The sequence below is a fragment of the Palaemon carinicauda genome, chromosome 6, assembly GCF_036898095.1.
Source record: "Palaemon carinicauda isolate YSFRI2023 chromosome 6, ASM3689809v2, whole genome shotgun sequence".
Classification (NCBI taxonomy): Eukaryota; Metazoa; Arthropoda; class Malacostraca; order Decapoda; family Palaemonidae; genus Palaemon; species Palaemon carinicauda.
The window spans coordinates 121980475-121999389 of record NC_090730.1 but is presented as its reverse complement, the minus strand read 5'-3'; the positions used below and the strand labels follow the sequence as shown (position 1 = coordinate 121999389).

General features: G+C 48.4%; 1 protein-coding gene across 3 annotated transcripts in view; it reads left to right on the top strand.

The window, feature by feature from the left end:
• Positions 1 to 18915, top strand: part of LOC137642638 (organic cation transporter protein-like) — a 396509-nt gene that overhangs the window by 33102 nt on the left and 344492 nt on the right. The window lies entirely within an intron of this gene.

The window sequence follows — 18915 nt, the reverse complement described above, 5'->3', positions numbered from 1 at the left end:
CATATGTCCCAACAGGAGCACAGCTCCACTACGCGCTATGCACGCACTCACGCACACACGCGCCCACGTTCTCCTGCGCGCCAGGCCTTGCCTGAACCTAAGCCTACGCGCCCACGCCCAGCTGCGCGCCAATTCTCACCTGCGCGCCAGCGCTCTCCTGCGTGCCGTCAACCTCATGCGCGCCAGCGCTCTCCAGCTTGCCAATGTTCTCCTGCGCGCCAGCTCTCTCCCGTGCGCCAGCACTTACGCCCAGCAGTTAACTCTCCTGGGCACCAACGATCGACTGATCTGGGCACTACTGGGAAGTCAACTAGACTGACTTCTCCCACGCGCCAGCACTTGCCATCGCGCCAGCACTCGCCTTCGCGCCAGCGCTCGTCATCGACTGCACGCATCCGCTAAGATACGCGCACGCGCAATCGCCTATCCTCTCCAACGGATTCGCGCCCATATTCTGTCGCGCGCCCACGAGCAGCTCAGGCATCAACTGCGCGCCCGCGTGCTAGGGGTCTATCTCCTGCGTGCGCGCGCCCTACGACTGGTACAGGCACGCGCGAACTCTCGCCCGCGCGCTCAACGCCTTGATCCTGCGCATCCGCGCGCGCGAATACTCTCCCACGCGAGCGCGTGCGCGCCAACAGTTTCCCGCAAGCGCTCCTGTGCGCCCACAGTCTCCCACACTCGCTCTTGTGCGCCATCAGTCTCCTGCACGCCCACAGTCTCCCGCGCGCGCACCAGCAGTCTCCCGCGCACGAATCCCGGTATTCTCTTTTGCGCGAGCACCATTACTCTCCCTCGTGCGAGCGTCAATATCCTGCCGCGCGCGAGACCGCTGAACTACGCACGGCAAGGTCGCCATTGCCTCATTCCCCTCCCCGCAAGCGCATACCAGCGCGCATTGTGGGAGAAGGGAAACATATAGAGGGGTCCAGGATCCCAAAGCCTTTTCAGGCGAACCCATCAATGATGAGAACTCCCAGGGATCCTCCAGTTCCTGTCCCTTCAAGGGGTATGTCTGACAGCGCGTCTGTTAGCCAACAGCCCTGGTTCGGTGCACTGATCAGAGCCATAACGCAGGCATTCAAGCCTGTCTTCTCTGAATTAGGGCACAGATCCATGGCTGCTTCTACCCCTTTGAAGAGAAAAAGAGGAGTTCCAGACACGGTAACTTCTCCAAGGGTAAAACTGACTCCACGCAAGCCTTCGAAGCAGGTTCCTTCTTTCCCCCAGACTGTCTCTCCTTCCCTTTCGGACGAAGATTTCCCGTCCTCAGGGGAATCACGCGAGGAGAGACTTTCCCCCATCTCACCAATGAGGGAAACCTCTCCTCACGCCGAGATGTCTTCTCAGGTGGGGACTGAAAGGAACATGCCGTCCTTGTCAATGTTGGAGTCCTACATCCTTCCCAGGAAGGAATCTAAGGACTCTAAAACATTGCCGAAGTCCTCTACTAGGACTAGGATGGAGCCAGCTAGCCACTCGGAGAACGTCCGCGACTCTCCCCAAGAAGAACCTTTGGGGACAGGATACTTCGCTGCAAGTCCTATATCAGGAGGAGACCAGCAAGAGTCAGAACATGCGTTTTGGCAAGTTCTGACTCTAATGAGGGCTCTCAACGGGTTTTCCGACCCAGAGATCCCTCCTCAAGAGGACAAGGACACGGTCTTGGACCGTGTCTTTGGTACTCAGAAACCCTCCAAGACCAGTGCAGCACTGCCTTGGTCTCAAGGGGTTAAGAGTACCAGGGATGTCTCCGAGATGTCCTCCTCCAACCGTTCCAGTGCCACCAACAAGCTCCTCCCACCTCCTCGCGTACAGCAGAGGAGGTACTTCGAGATCCTTAAGGAGCCTTGTTTAGCTCTTCCTTTTCACCACTCGTTGGAAGAGCTTACCAGGGGAGTCCCTCTTGAGAGACTCTCCAACCGGCAGGTCTCATTCTCAGCAACCGAGATCCTTAACCAGGAGAAAGTTGCGAAGTGTGCTATGCAATCCACTTCGTGGCACGATATCTGGTTGGGGACCTTAGGTATCCTGATACGTTCTGAGGATTTCTCCAAAAAATGTACCAGGAGAGCTATGGAGACCTTTCTTCTCTCAGGTACTCGCACGATTGAGTTTCTGGCCCACCAAGTCTTGAATTTGTGGGCAAATACCATTCTGAAACGTCGGGATGCAGTAGCTGAGAGATTCCATCAGAAGGTCCCTAGCACCGAGATCAATAGGCTCAGATATTCCTCTCTAGAGGGATCCATCTTTTTTGAGCCTAACGATGTGGAACATGCCGCTGAGAGGTGGAGGAAGTCTCATCAAGACTCCCTTCTTCATAGGGCTTTAACATCTAAGCCCTATAAGCCTCCAGCACCACAGCAGTCCCGTCCAGTCAAGACCGCTAAAACGACGACAGCAGTGAAGACCGTGGTGTCTAAGCCCTTTCCTGTCAAAGAAAGGAAAGGCAAAAAATCCTCCAGGGGAGGCAAGAATCCTAGAGAGAGCAGGCGAGGCCGCAAACGCTAGGATAGGCAGTCCCCCTGCATGTCCACCAGTGGGGGGATGCCTACAAAGTTGCTCAAACAGGTGGAAGCAACTCTGGGCCGATTCCTGGACAATCTCCGTGATCAGTCTAGGATATCGCGTCCCGTTCATAACATCTCTACCTCCCCTGACGACGAATCCAGTCTCATTGAGCTTCCTTGCCATGGGATCGGCAAGGGGGCAAGCCCTTTTGGCAGAAGTCCAGACCCTGTTGAAGAAGGGCGCTCTCCAAGAGGTCCTCGACGAATCTCCAGGCTTCTTCAGTCGACTCTTTCTTGTAAAGAAGGCGTCTGGAGGCTGGAGACCAGTCATTGACCTCTCAGCTCTGAGCAAGTTTGTCAAACAAACTCTATTCAGCATGGAGACGGCGGACACGGTCAGACTAGCAGTAAGACCGCAAGACTTCATGTGCACACTGGACCTAAAGGACGCGTACTTCCAGATCCCAGTCCATCCATCTTCAAGGAAGTATTTAAGATTCAGCCTGGACAACAGAAAATACCAGTTCAAGGTGCTGTGCTTCAGTCTTTCCACAGCACCACAAGTCTTCACCAGAGTGTTCACCCTAGTATCATCTTGGGCACACAGGATTGGCATCCGTCTCCTCCGTTATCTGGATGACTGGTTAATCCTAGCAGACTCGGTGTCAACCCTTCTTCAACACCGAGACAAACTTCTGAGACTTTTCCAAGATCTGGTGATCATGGTAAATATTGAGAAGTCCTCACTGCTTCCCACTCAAAGACGGGTATACTTAGACATGATTATAGACACCACTCTCCACAAAGCCTTCCCATCAGACGACAGGATAGCAAGGCTGAGGAAGGTCGCAAGTCCTTTTCTCAGACGAGAAGAACTTCCAGCCCAATTGTGTTTACGTCTCCTCGGTCACCTTTCATCGCTGACCCATCTAGTTCCCAATGGTCGCCTCAGGATGAGATCCCTCCAGTGGCGACTCAAGTCCCGGTGGAATCCAGCTTACGACTCCCAGGACATCCAGATCCCCATGGGACCTGCGGAACTGACGGACCTCCAGTGGTGGGTGGCAGACGAGAACCTACGAAAGGGAGTGGATCTTCTCGTCCTCCCCCCGGATTTGATGCTGTTTTCAGATGCTTCCAAAAAAGGGTGGGGGCCCACGTGCTGCACCACACGATCCCAGGCCTCTGGTCAGAGTCAGAAAAGTACCTCAACATAAATCTCTTAGAGATGAAGGCCATCTTTCTAGCCCTTCAACAGTTCCAACAGTACCTGGAAAGTCACTCTGTGGTGGTGATGAGCAACAACACCACAGTATTGGCCTGCATCAACAAACAAGGAGGTACTTTTTCGCAGCGACTATCCCATCTATCAGTAGAGATACTGAGAGGGGCCGAAATCCACTCGATACCACTATCGGCACGCTTCATTCCAGGCAAGAGGAATTTGCTCGCCAACAACCTGAGCAGAGCATCTCATATAGTGAGTACCGAGTGGTCTTTGGATCATCTAGTAGCCAACAAAGTCCTGACTTTGTGGGGTTCTCCGACTGTGGACCTCTTCGCAACGGCTCTGAACTTCAGGCTCCCGCTGTACTGTTCCCCAGTTCTAGACCCCAAGGCTCTCTGGCAAGATGCTTTCCAACAACGGTGGGACAACATCGACGTTTACGCCTTTCCCCCATTCTGTCTGATGAGGAGGGTACTCAACAAGACCAGAACATCAGTCAATCTTTCAATGACCCTCATAGCTCCGCTATGGCCTCACGCAGAATGGTTCCGGGACCTTCTGCAACTCCTAACGGAGCTGCCAAGAGAACTCCCTCCATGACACAATCTGCTCAAACAACCACACGCCAACATCTTCCACAAAGCCGTAGCTTCTCTACGACTTCACGCCTGGATACTATCCAGCATCTCCTCTCTGAGAGAGGATTTTCGCAAGTTGCAATCAGGATGTCTGGACACCTGCGAAAGTCATCAGCAGCAGTCTACCAGGTAAAGTGGAAAGTCTTCTGTGGTTGGTGTCGTGGAAGGGGTATCTCTCCTCTTGATGCCACTATTCCAGCAATAGCGGAGTTCCTCGTGTACTTCCGTGAAGAAATGCGCCTATCAGTCTCTGCAGTGAAAAGCTATCGCTTAGCCTTAAGCCTCGCCTTCAAGCTGAAAGGAATGGACATTTATTCATCATGAAAGGAATGGACATTTCTTCATCGCTAGAACCTTCTCTACTCGTATGCGTTATGAACTTACCTGCCCTCAGTCGGAAGTGAGACCTTCCCCATGGAATGTGGTTTGAGTTCTCAGGTCTCTTAAGAGACCTCCTTATGAACCATTACGTCAGGCATCAGATTGCCACCTAACTTGGAAGACAGTGTTCCTGCTAGCTTTTGCCTCGGCCAAGCGAGTCGGCAAACTTCATGGTCTCTCGTATGACATCGCCCATTCAAGGGGAAGGGGGGGAGGTAACGTTCAGCTTCCTCCCTGAGTTTATTGCTAAGACTCAGAACCCGGGAGTAGCTGATCCTCGATTCGACTCCTTCCTGATTTCTAGTCTCCGTACTGTAACAGATGACCCAGACCATCTCTTACTATGCCAAGTAAGGAGCTTGAAGCTGTACAGCAAGAGAACAGCCGCAGCCCATCATCATGTGCCAGCACTATTCGTCGGCACAGGAAGGACTAAGAGGATGGTCACCAAGAACACCATCTCAGCATGGATTTGCAGGGTCATTGACCTGGCACTGAATCCAGACCCTCCTCCGTCACGTCGCCCCAGAGCACATGATGTCAGGGGCATAGCAACGTCCCCGACCTTCAAAAGAAATTTTTCAGTGACGCAGGTTCTTCAAGCTGTGGTGTGGAAACGGCAGACCACGTTCACATCCCACTACCTGCAAGACCTGACCCACAGGAGACTCGATACTTTTTCTATCGGTCCTGTGGTGGCTGCACAACAGCTGGTTTAAAACCTCAAGCTCCTTATTGGACAAGTAGCAGAAGGTTGAGGGCATTGTTACCCGGTTTTAGCCTGCATGAATGAAAAGGTTTGACTGGCCCTTATTCTTTTCTTCATCATCCCCTCCCTTGGGGAAAGCAGCATCTTGGGTTCTCTGCATAGCTGACCTCAAACCACTGCAGGTAAACCATGCTCTTTTGTGTTCCTAGTATTAATATTAATACTGTTACGTCCCCATACCCTGACGAGGTGGTATTGGGAAAGTCCTAGTCTACAAGTTTCCATCTAAAGAACTTAAGAGCAACTTTCTAGGACAAGTCACACTTCTTCATACCTTCACACAGCTTGCGTAGGCCGCAGACCTTGCGTAGCAAGGTTTCAGCGAGGTGCAGGGTCTCCTTATTTCTTGAGTGCTAACACACTCAAATAAGGAGCCCCCGGGCAAAGCCAAAAGCCAGACTGGCTGGGACGTCCACCCTCCCTAATGGGTGAGTCACCCCTGTTAAATAGCGTGGTTTGTATTCCAGTTACGGAACAAATGACAAACTCGAAGATAAGTTGTATTTTTCCTAACTACAGTATACAAACCTTAGCTATTTAACCAAACTTGCCCGCCAGCCCTATCCCCCTTGAAGTCCTACCTCCAAGCAATGTGAGCTCAAGCATAGGTGTGTGAGAGGGGGGGGGCGGCTGTTAGTAAGCTTCCCTCCCCTACCCCTGCTAACTAGCGGTGTGGGTAGTAAACCCTTGATAAAAATTAATGGCTCGTCATTTCAGCTATGCCGAAAGTAATACCCCTATTAAATAGCTAAGGTTTGTATAGTTAGGAAAAATACAAATTATCTATAAATTTGTCATGTTTACAATCTATGCAGTCATTATAACTATGCAGTGCCCATAAACTATTACTGTATATCGAAAATGATAACTAATATCAGTTAGGGGAACAAAACACACCTGAATAATCCCAGTTCTGGAGTAATTTGAAATAACAAAAGATATAAATAAAAATTTTTAACATTAACAACTGGTATTGGAAGAAATAACCAAAATTTGTCAAATCATTGAGTCATTTGCAAAAACATAACAAATTTGGAAGTAATTTGTATTTTTCAATATTAAACTTACCCGATGATCATATAGCTGTCAGCTCTGCTGCCCGACAGAAAAACCTACGGGCGGAATACGCCAGCGATCGCTATACAGGTGGGGGTGTACATCAACAGCGCCATCTGTCAAGTAGGTACTCAAGTACTCGATGTCAACACAGAACCAATTTTCTCTCTGTCGTGCCACTGGCAAGACCTACTAAATACGCTGTTACTAACTGGATTTGTTTTCACAACTATTTGGTGAAGTACACTATTCCAGTTTTGAGCTTTCGCTATGCAGGGGTTTTATCTTCATTTCAAAACTTGAACTCGTTTTGGATAGATTTAATTATGGTGACAAAGAGAGTATGGACTCTCTTTCACTTTTAAATGGCCGACCCTTCCCTTAGACGGAAGTGTGTTTAGGTTTTTAGTAATTTTGCTTAACACGTTATAGATCTATATATTTTATATCTCTCCGCCTTTATTAGGCCTCTTCGATTAACTTTCCATTTCTTATAAACATATAAAAATAAATTTTTATGTTTTGTTTATATGCGACCTTTTCTGATATAGGCGGTCCTAACTTGGAACCGAAGTTAATCAACGTTGAGCCCGTTATATCGTATTTAACCTTTAAAGAATTTAAAACTTTTTAAATTTAATGTTTTATGAAAGAATTTCTTTGATAGTCTCGTACTGTTTTCAAAGATGAACTAACGTTTAGTTTTTTAGTCTACGCAGTTGTTGACGTTCAGGACGTTCAACATGCGCTCTATCGTTACGATAGAGAGAGAGTGTATCACGGTTTCACTTTGCAGTAAGAGTAAACCGATTCTAGCGTTTCGTTCATTCTTTCTAAGCTTAAATGGTTTAAATTCTAAATTCAAGGAACTTTTTATTTGGAAAACCTTTCAGTTTTTTCCTTTAGCAAATAACATGTTTTGACGATATATAATTGGGTTCTTCTCTCAGGTGCGAAATCTAGAGAGAAAGAGAGAGATAGAGACGGAGGGAGAGAGAGGAGAAAAAACGTTTCGTTCAAGCGGGTAACGTTATTCTCGTTTTACTCTCCTCCCTAGTCGCTGTAGGGGAAGAAGGTAAAACGTTTCTAGGGTTTTATTCTTGTTCCCAGGCTATGTGCGGTGAGAGATTGTAAACGTAGTTTATTTGCCCTAGTGTTTAGTCTCTTTCCCAGCCACTGAATTCTTTATCTTTATATATGTTTTCTGTTGCATTATACGACTGTTTTCGCAATTACTACCTTTTAATGAAGGGTAGGATTGCGTGTTTCAGGTAGAAATTAGTAAAAGTTTCGATTTCAGTGAAATAAGTGCAAAACAGAAAATCAAAGTGATAAAGTGATATGCGCAAAGTGTTACAGTGTTGCGTCCGAGGGTTCGTCTGTTCGTGCCTGTCGTTCACCTAGTCCGGGACCTCTTGCAAGCTCCCAAGCCCAGGGGAGAAGTAATGTCGAACGACTTGGGTTCTTCAGGCCTTGATCAACGAACAGACGTTTTCCCTCCGTGGTTTCGGGCGTATCTACCAAGATCGCCCCACCCACACAAAGACGAGAGAGCCCATTTACTTCTCGTCTGCGGAAGAGGTTTCTCGTAAGAAACCTTGGACCAAGGTCTCGCAGCTTATTAAGTGCAAGTCGGTCCCTTCCGCGCAAGTCCAACGGCCCAGGTGTAGCCACTGGGTCAGTTCGGACTCGCTGCAGTCTTCCGATGACTGCACACCTCCTAAGAGAGGTAAAGCGGTACCGCAACAGGCAGTAACTCCGTCTGTTGCCGCACCCGCTGTTTTAGACCCTCAGTCACAACGGACAGTAGCTCCGTCTGTTGCCGCTTTTGTAGACCCTAAGTGGTCTTTACTGCAGTCTATGCAGACTCAGTTAGCTGCGGTTATGCAGGAGTTTCGTGCGGAGAAGGTTGACACTGCTCCCGTTAGCCTACAACCTGCCACGGTTGTGCGCCCAGCTCACGCTGAGGCTGCCTGCTCCCGCACTCCGGCTTCGGAGAAGGTTGACGCTGCACCCGTTAGCCTATAACCTGCCACGGTTGTGCGCCCAGCAGACGCTGAGGCTGCCTGCTCCCACACTCCGGCTCTGAGAGCTCCTCCACCCATGCGCAGTCGACCCTGCCAGACGCATGCTGACTCCCACAGACGTACGGAGCACTCCGTTGCCGTGCGTGAGCTACCACAACAACAGGAGGGTGGAGTTAGGCTGCCGTGTTTTGACACGGTGCGTCAGCCTACGCAACCCACTGTGGTTACCGCCACTCGCCCGCAGCAGACTAGTCAGTCAGGAGTTGAGGCTTCCCCACACAGCTTTGGTTGTTGCCAGCTCACAGACTGTCAAGCAGTTACATGACATTGCCTTCTGGTCTGCTACTAATGCACCAGTGCTGTATGTCCTCACGCACCTGTTGTGGTTGACAGTTCAGTTTTTTTGACAGTTCACAGACTGTCAAGCAGTTGCTTAACGTTGCCTTCTGGTCTGCTGCTAATGCACCAGTGCTGTATGTCCTCACGCACCTGTTGTGGTTGACAGTTCAGTTTTTGACAGTTCACAGACTGTCAAGCAGTTACTTAACGTTGCCTTCTGGTCTGCTGCTAATGCACCAGTGAGGCCCTCACTGAGATAACCTAGCTTTTCTCGGACAAGGTTCCTGTAGATGAGAAAGTGCTGTTCTCCCTCCTACTGATATTCCTTTGAGGACTCTGTCATTTGGAGAGGAGCCTTAAGCTGCTTAGCCTCCTATGGACTTTAATTAAATCATGATGATTTTTTAAGGATCTTCGTCCGGATCTTGTAATTATATCACACATAACAAGGCTTCCAGGGATGGTAAATGGTTCCGCTTCAGTCGCTAACCCCGTCTGTTGCCACACCTGCTCCCGTAGACCCTAATGGGCTTTGCTGCAAGACATGCAGTCCAAGCTTGTGTCCTTGATAGAGGACTTAATACGGAGAAGAACCTTCTGGCCAACAACCTTCCTACCGGTTGGTTGTGCGCCCTGTTGACGCTGAGGTATCCTACTCGCGTCCGCCAGTTGAGGTGGTTCCTCCACCGATGCGACCCAGTGTGGGTTGCCAGTCGCACGTTGACGTTAAGCGACGGTCGGAGGTGGTTGTTGACGTTCAGTGTGTCACTAGGAAGACGTTCAACAACCAGCAAAGGTGACTTGTTGTGACGCAGTGCGTCAACCTCAGCAACCCGGTAGGGTGTTGACTGCACAACCCAGACAGTCTAGACAGTTTCGGGTTGACGCTGTACTTCCTCGCGTCCCCATGGTTGACAGTTCACAGACTGTGCAGCAGTACCATGATATTGCGTCCGGCTCCGTCACGCATCCACCAGTGCGACCGGATTCAGCGAGTCAGACGTTGCCCACTCCGTTGCCGTTTCCTCATCAGTTTCGGATGAGGAACCCTCTGATGAGGACGTTGCTGAACAAGACGATCAACCCCCAGCCCTGCTATCCATCCAGAAGATGCTGAAGAAGGAACGCTGCCCTGTCAGGCTGTGGATGAGTCTGGTAAGGACACTGTCATCCGTGGTTCAATTTGTGTCACTAGGAAGACTACACCTCCGTCCTCTTCTTTACCATCTAGCTTTTCACTGGAAAAAGGACAAGACGCTAGAAGCGGTCTCGATCCCGGTTTCCGGAAAGATAAAGTCTGGTCTGACTTGGTGAAAGGACTTTTTCAACCTTAGAAAGGGTCTTCCCCTGACTGTTCAGACTCCCAACCATGTTCTCTTCTCGGACGCATCGGACGTAGGCTGGGGTGCGACATTAGACGGTAGGGAATGCTCGGGATTATGGAACTCGAGTCAAAGGACAATGCATTTCAACTGCAAGAGGCTACTGGCAGTACGTCTGACCTGGAAAAGCTTCAGGTCTCTCCTTCAAGGCAAAGTGATGGAGGTGAACTCGGACAACACACGGCTTTGACGTACATCTCCAAGCAAGGAGGGACCTACTCTCTGACATGGTACGAGATCGCAAGGGACCTCCTCACCTGGTCAACAGGTCTAGACTTTTCACTAGTAACGAGGTTCATCCAAGGCAACTTGAATGTCATAGCAGATTGTCTCAGTCGGAAGGGACAAATAATTCCAACAGAATGGACCCTCCACAAGGATGTATGCAAGAGACTTTGGGCCACCTGGGGCCAGCCAACCATAGATCTCTTCGCAACCTCGATGACCAAGAGGCTCCCAATAGTTTGCTCACCTATCCCGGACCCAGCAGTAGTTCATATAGATGCCTTTCTACTAGATTGGTCACATCTAGATCTATATGCATTCCCTCCGTTCAAGATTGTCAACAAGGTACTGCAGAAGTTCGCCTCTCACGAAGGGACAAGGTTGACGCTAGTTGCTTCCCTCTGACCCGCGAGAGAATGACTCACCGAGGTACTTCGATGGCTAGTAGACGTTCCCAGAACACTTCCCCTAAGGGTGGACCTTCTACGTCAGCCACGCGTAAAGAAGGTACACCAAGGCCTCCACGCTCTTCGTCTGACTGCCTTCAGACTATCGAAAGACTCTCGAGAGCTAGAGGCTTTTCGAAGGAGGCAACCGGAGCGTTTGCTAGAGCAAGGAGAACATCCACCCTTAGAATCTATCAATCGAAGTGGGAAATCTTCCGAAACTGGTGCAAGTCAGTATCCGTATCCTCGACCAGTACCTCTGTAACTCAAATAGCTGACTTTCTCTTATTTCTGAGGAAAGAACGATCTCTTTCAGCTCCCACTATCAAGGGTTACAGAAGCATGTTGGCATCAGTCTTCCGTCACAGAGGCTTAGATCTTTCCAACAATAAAGATCTACAGGACCTCCTTAAGTCTTTTGAGACCACGAAGGAGCGTCGTTTGGTTACACCTGGTTGGAATTTAGACGTGGTACTAAGATTCCTTATGTCAGACAGGTTCGAACCGCTTCAATCAGCCTCCCTGAAAGATCTCACCTTTAAGACTCTTTTCCTGATATGCTTAACCACAGCTAAAAGAGTCAGTGGGATTCATGCCTTCAGCAAGAACATCGGATTCTCATCCGAAACGGCTACATGTTCTACAACTTGGTTTTCTAGCCAAACACGAGCTGCCTTCTCGGCCTTGACCAATATCGTTCGATATTCCAAACTTATCGTATGGTTGGAAATGAACTAGAAAGAGTATTATGTCCTGTAAGAGCTCTTAAGTTCTATTTAAAAACCTTTACGAGGCCCGTCTGAAGCTTTATGGTATTCAGTTAAGAATCCATCTTTGCCTATGTCAGAGAATGCTTTATCCTATTTTATCAGACTGTTAATACGAGAAGCTCATTCCCATCTGAATGAGGAAGACCAAGCTTTGCTGAAGGTAAGGACACACGAAGTTAGAGCTGTCGCAACTTCCGTGGCCTTTGAACAAAATAGATCTCTGCAAAGTATATTCGACGCAACCTATTGGAAAAGCAAATCAGTGTTCGCGTCTTTTATCTTAAGAATGTCCAGTCTCTTTACGAGAACTGCTACACTCTGGGACCATTCGTAGCAACGAGTGCAGTAGTGGTGAGGGCTCCACCACTACAATTCCCTAATTCCATAACCTTTTTAATCTTTCTCTTGAAATGTTTTATTATTGTTTTTGGGTTGTCCGGAAGGCTAAGAAGCCTTTCGCATCCTACTTGATTTGGCGGGTGGTCAAAGTCATTTCTTGAGAAGCGCCTAGATTAGAGGTTTTGATGAGGACCTTTAGTATGGGTTGCAACCCTTCATACTTCAGCTCCTAGGAGTCGCTCAGCATCCTATGAGGATCGCGAGGCTCAGTAAGGAAGACGTACTTAAAAAGGCAGAGTAATTGTTCAAGTCGACTTCCTTACCAGGTACTTATTTATTTTATGTTTGTTATTTTGAATAACTGCTAAAATGAAATACGGAATACTTAGCTCATAATAATGTCAACATGTAATGCTGGTCTCTACCCACCCCCCAGGGTGTGAATCAGCTATATGATCATCGGGTAAGTTTAATATTGAAAAATGTTATTTTCATTAGTAAAATAAATTTTTGAATATACTTACCCGATGATCATAAATTAAAGGACCCACCCGTCCTCCCCAATAGAGACCCAGTGGACAGAGGAGAAAATTGGTTCTGTGTTGACATCGAGTACTTGAGTACCTACTTGACAGATGGCGCTGTTGATGTACACCCCCACCTGTATAGCGATCGCTGGCGTATTCCGCCCGTAGGTTTTTCTGTCGGGCAGCAGAGCTGACAGCTATATGATCATCGGGTAAGTATATTCAAAAATTTATTTTACTAATGAAAATAACATTTTTCCTAATGATACAAATCTGTAGCTATTCATAGGGATTATCTTTCGGCAAAGCTGGAAGACTAGCCATGAAGACTTTTAAGCGAGGTTGAAGTATCCTACTGTTAGTTAGCGGGGGTGTAGGTGAGCAAGGGTAGCCAGCCACCCCACTCACACATATACACCTGTGATGTTTCGTAACTTTTTATTGCAGGCGGGACTTTTTCAGGGGCCAATTGCTATATGTAGCTACAGGTTTGTATCGTTAGGAAAAATACAGATTACATTATAGTCCTTCTAAATTTGTCATATGTTCCGACACTAATACAAACCCTTGCTATATTTAGGGATTGACTCATTCCTTAGGAGGGTCGAAGTCTGGACCAATTGGCTGGTCTTTGACCCAGGGTTTTCCTGAATGTGCTCCACAAGTAACAGGGAGAAACCCTGACATCTCGCTAAACAGTTCGTGCAAAGCACGGTTAGCTGTCTGAGCAATATGTGCGACTGTGATACTAGCAGTTTAACTAGTCTAGGTAAGAAACTTTGAAATGTAGGAATCTTAGAATCAACCATAGAAGTTAGCTAATTTCATACCAGGTTACACCAGGGAAATGGTTCTACCTGCAGACAGTGGAGGCCTGCTTTTCAGAGTACTGTAGGTGCTTTTATCCCGTAGGGGAAAGATGAAAGAAAGAGAAAGCCAGTCATTCTTTGTCATTCATCCCAGACTTAACCATAGTTAGACTCTGCTCTCCCCCATCTGCTACTTGTCCATTAAGGAGCTTGAGGTGTTATAAATCATTTATTGTGTAGCCATCTTAGGGACAATGAAGATTGTCTCCATGTTCCTGTGGGTCACATCTTGCAGAGAGTGGCCGGTGAAGGTCATTTGATGCTTTCACCCACCCGCTGACAAGACCTGCGTCACAGAGTAGTTTCATAAACGCTAGGAGCGTACTCCTGCTCCTAATGTTATGAGCTCTAGGTCTCCTGTATGAGGAGAAGGATCCGGATTCAATACTCAGTCCGTGACCTTGTGAATCTTAAGTCAAGAATATATTCTTGGTGATCTTTCTCTTGACTTTCTCGGGCTGATGAAGAGTGCTGACACTTAGGGATGAGCTCCTGTAGTTTCCTTGAGGTAGTACCTCAAGTTCTTTCCTGGCAAAGTAGCCATTGATATGGATCATAGGCCATGCTGCGAAGGACTCCCAATCCGAAGAACTCAAATCTGGTGTTCGAGCTTTGAGGAACGAAATAGAGTATTACCTGGCCCATCGCTGTGAATGAGAGACATTGAAGGCTTCCCCTGGGGTACACCGAGTCTCTTGGCCAAGGTCAACACAAACGGGAGACTTGTCCTATAGGTCAGGTGAAAATATGCTGCTTGGAGTCCTGGGTCGTAGGGGGCACCCTCAGGCAGAGAAGGAAGCGAATCATGCATGCCTCATGAAGGAGGTTTCCTTTCTGACTGAGGGCAAGTAAGCTTGAAACTCTGTATGAAGAGAGGTGAGGCGGGCGTAGAGGAAATATTAATTACTTTTGATTCGAAGGTCAGGCTCAAGGAAGAGCAGAGGCCGTTCATCGCCGAGACCAAGAGCAGTTTCCTCTCGAAGGTAAATGAGGAACTTCGGTATTAGAAAATAGTCTGCTTTGTCCGAAAGACTGAAGCTGAAAATTATATAGGTATCCTCGCATCCCCTCCTTGGCCATTTTTTTCTGAATGGGAACTCTCTGAGAGAGGAGCTAGATAGTCTCCAGGCGTGAAGTTGCTGTGAAGTGACGGTTTGTGAAAGATGTTCACATGCAGCTGTAAGAGTATATCGTGTCATGGAGGGAGTTCTCTCGGGATCTTCATCAGGAGGTGCGGATGTGTTAGCTCAACGTGATGAGCCTGTTGGGCAAGACGAGATGGATTCCACGAATGGAGGCTGAAGATGCTCGTACAAAGATCCGAGGGAGCATAGGCCAACAGAGACAGAGAGCAAGAAGAGATGTCGACAACCTCTGGTGTTCTCGGGAAGTCAACCATCCAAGGGCCAAAAGAATCCTAGAAACTAAGTTGCTATAGCCGTAACGTAAGCCAGCGCTGAATTCAATCCCTTAGAACTGAGGAATGAAAAAGGGAAATAACCCCTTGGGGTTATGTCTCCCAGAGCAGGTATGAAAGGTCGAGGAGCCGATTATTATTATTATTTTTATAATTATTATTGTTATTATTATTATTACTAATTGCTAAGCTACAACCCTAGTTGGAAAAGCAGGATGCTATAAGCCCGAGGACTCCAACAGGGAAAATAGCCCAGTGAGGAAAGTAAACCAGGAAAAGTAAAATATTTTAACGACAGTAACAACTTTGAAATAAATATCTTTTATATAAACTATATAAACTTTAACAAAACAAGAGGAAGAGAAATAAGATAGAATAGTGTGCCTGAGTGTACCCTCAAGCAAAGGAACTCTAACCCAAGACACTGGAAGACCATGGTACAGAGGCTATGGTACTACCCAAGACTAAAGAACAATGGTTTGAATTTGGAGTGTCCTTCTCCTAGAAGAGCTGCTTACCATAGCTAAAGAGTCTCTTCTTCCCTTAGCAAGAGGAAAGTGGCCACTGAACAATTACAGTGCAGTAACCCCTTGGGTGAAGAAGAATAGTTTGGTAATCTCAGTGTTGTCAGGTGTATAAGGACAGAGAAGAATATGTAAAGAATAGGCCAGACTATTCTGTGTGTGTGAGCAAAGGGAAAATTAACTGTAACCAGAGAGAAGAATCCAATGTAGTACTGTCTGGCCAGTCAAAAGATGCTATAACTCTCTAGTGGTAGTATCTCAATGGGTGGCTGGTGCCCTGGCTTACCTACTACGGAATTGATCCTCAAGAACCATGTCTGAGATCTGACAAACTCTCAAACTTGTGAAGAGAAGAGAAGCCAGTAACCCAAAAGGATCATGCTCTTGAAGCTTCACTGCGATCCACCAGAAGGTGGCGGAGCTGAGTGGTCAAAAGTCAACATTGCGGCAACTGCTGTGTGGAACTGTGTTCTACCTGCCAGGAGGCGGTGAAAAGGTGCGAGCGCCTGCGCAATTAGCGTAGGTCTTAGCCATGAAGACTTTGGGTCACATGGGAAAAGGAAGCGGTCGAAAGCAGCAACCTCGTCCATGAGGCATACGGTACGTGGGCTACTCGGGTAGTAGAAAAGAAGTACAAGTGGAGTTAGTGGAATGACAAAAAAACTGTTCGTTAGCGATGAACGTCCGCAAACGTGCCGAGGACTGGAGAGTTGATGAAGAAGCCTGCCAAACGTGTACACTGGCTCTTCGAAGCTCAGAGAAGAAGATGAACACATCGGGAGCTAAAAAACCCTGCCTTTGTGGAAACTACAAGCTTCAAGAGGCAAGTGGGGTATCAAGCGCTAAGGTTAGCACTTGTGATTTGCCCCGGCCATTTGTGGAGGGTGCTGGGTTAGATTCCAAGAAGGGAATATGTGCTAAACTCCATCATGTGGGTTCAGCCAGAGCAGATTGTCACTGAGGGGAACTTTACCTCAGAAAGAAAAGTAGCAAGGGGAAAACTGCCAGGTGCTGGAAGCGGTTGCTGGTACAAACAGCAACCCAGAAGAGAGCTGACTAATGGCGATCCTGAGCAGGCGAGTGACGATCACGAGCTGGCGAACGGCGAGCTAGTGAATGGCGCGCTGGCGATCGGCGAGCTGGCGAATGGCGAACTGGCGAGCTGGCGAATTGACGAGCTGGTGAATCGGCGAACTGGGGAATCGGCAAACTGCTGATCGGCAAGCAGAGATTGGCGATCGGCAAGCTAAAGCAAGTTGGATAATCGGCAAGCTGGCGATCAGCGAGCTGGAGAATCAGCAAGCTGACGATCAGCGAGCTGGAGAATCGGCAAGCTGGCGATCAGCGAGCAGAAGAATCGGCAAGCTGGCGATCGGTGAGCTGGTGAATCACCAAGCTGGTGAATCGGCGAGCTGGCGATCGGCGAGCTAGCCAATCAGTGATCGGTGATCTGTGAGCTGGCCAATTGGCAAGCTGACAAATTGGCGAACTGGCGAATCATCGAGAGGCGATTGGTGAGCAGCAAACTGGCTATCGTCAAGATGGCGTGAGCTGATGAAGCAGTGAGCTGAGGATCGGCAATCGTTGAGCTGGCCAATTGGCGAGCTAGCCAATCGGGGATTGGTGAGCTGGCCAATCAGTGAGCTGGCCGATCGTCAAGCTGGTGATCGGCAAGTTGGTGGAACGGCGAACTGGTGAGCTAGCGATCGGCGAGTTGACGATTAGCTAGATGGCGATTGGCAAGTTGATGATCGGTGAGCTGGCGAGAGATGATCACAAGCTGGCAAATGGCAAGCTGGCGAGAGATGATCACAAGCTGGCAAATGGCAAGCTGGCGAATGATGAGAAAGTGATCGGCAAGCTGATGAACGGCCAGTTGGTGAACGGAGTTTGCCAGCTGGCAAACAATGATTTACGATCAAAACCTGCCAAATGGCGAGCTGGTGAACGGCAATCTGGCGAACGGCGAATGTTGGTGGCTGTGAGCTGAAGGGTGATCATGGACAATCATGAACTGACGGTGTAGTTGCAACTGGGCTGGGCTAGGCGAGTCTGTTGGCGAGACGAGTCAACTGGGTGCAATGAGTCTGCTGGCGAGAAGAGTCTTGGTGGAGAGACAAGACTGCAGGGTGGGACTAGTCTAACCGAGGTGAGATCTTGGAGAGATCTGCTCCCAAAGAGGAAGTGCGGGGAATGGACGAATCCAATTCCCGCTGGAGGAATCTTCCAAAGGGGCAACCAAACAGGTGAAGGAACTCTCTCCTGCGGACGGGAAAAGGCAACCAACATTTGCTGCCGTTGTCAGTAATTCCTCCCTCAAGCAGGAAGATTGCCGACCAGTCGCTGGTGGAGGGACTTTCTCTCAGAAGGGAAAATTTCAACACCTGGAGGCGAACCTCCGTGCAGCACTCTCTGCTTCCCGTCAACGAGCTCTAGCTCAAATTAAAGGTCGACACAGAGTGCTGCCTGAGAAACGAAGCCGAAGATTGTTTCTGGGTTTCCACCCAAAGGGGTTAGCTGAAAAACTCCGAGGAGTTCTAAACAGCCACTGATCCGGTGGTGCGGAATTGCTGCAGGTGCAGGCAAAGAAGGTGGAGACTGGCAGGATCATCCAACTTTGCACTCCTTACGATGGCTGCTAGCGCTGAGGAAAAACAAAAAAAAGAAAATGATAAAACCCTCCCCCCAGGAGGACAACCTAACCCGTGGACAGGAAAGGTTTTCCCTGAGAGGCGTGGGAACAAGCTGAAGACTAAGGTGTTATATCCGAATGAAGGAGAGCGGTGTCAAGAGGGCTGAAGAAAAGTTATATTAACAATTTTATTTAAATTTAAAGTTGAATAGAATTACTCTAGTTGCAGAAGAACCACTCGGAAGAACAGCTTAACCCACCGACAGGAAAGGTGTTCCCGAGAGGCACAGGATCTACCACTGCCCATGTGATGAGGGAGAGCGGCGTATTAAGCAAGTGGAAAAAGACCGAAGTCCAGCTCTAGGTAGGCTGCAAGCTGTCGTCCCTCTGATAAATCTGTGGGGAGCAAGCGACCTCAACAGAGGAGTATAGATTTCTCAAAAGACAACTCCCCTAAGACGGAGGCCAGGTCACTGCACTAGGAGAAAGTATAAGGCCAATAGCCTACTGGTTGTCCGGCATCAAATGGGATGAGACTATAAGAGAAGGTTTTCTGCCCTTGAGAACGCCGCACTACGCTGACATGAAAAACAGCAACATTCACACTGCAATGAAGAGAATGTTTATATGTATATATAAGAAAATTACAAGAATGTTTAGATATATATTCTCTAGAAACACAAGTAAGAAAAAAAACATGAGAAAAGTCAAAAGCCAGTAAAACAGTTGGGAGAAGAGACAGATAAAGGTCTACTCTCTCCTAGCCAAAAGAATAAAAGTGACGAAACATCATAGGTGTGTGTGTGAGTAGAGTGGCCGGCGACTCCGGCTGC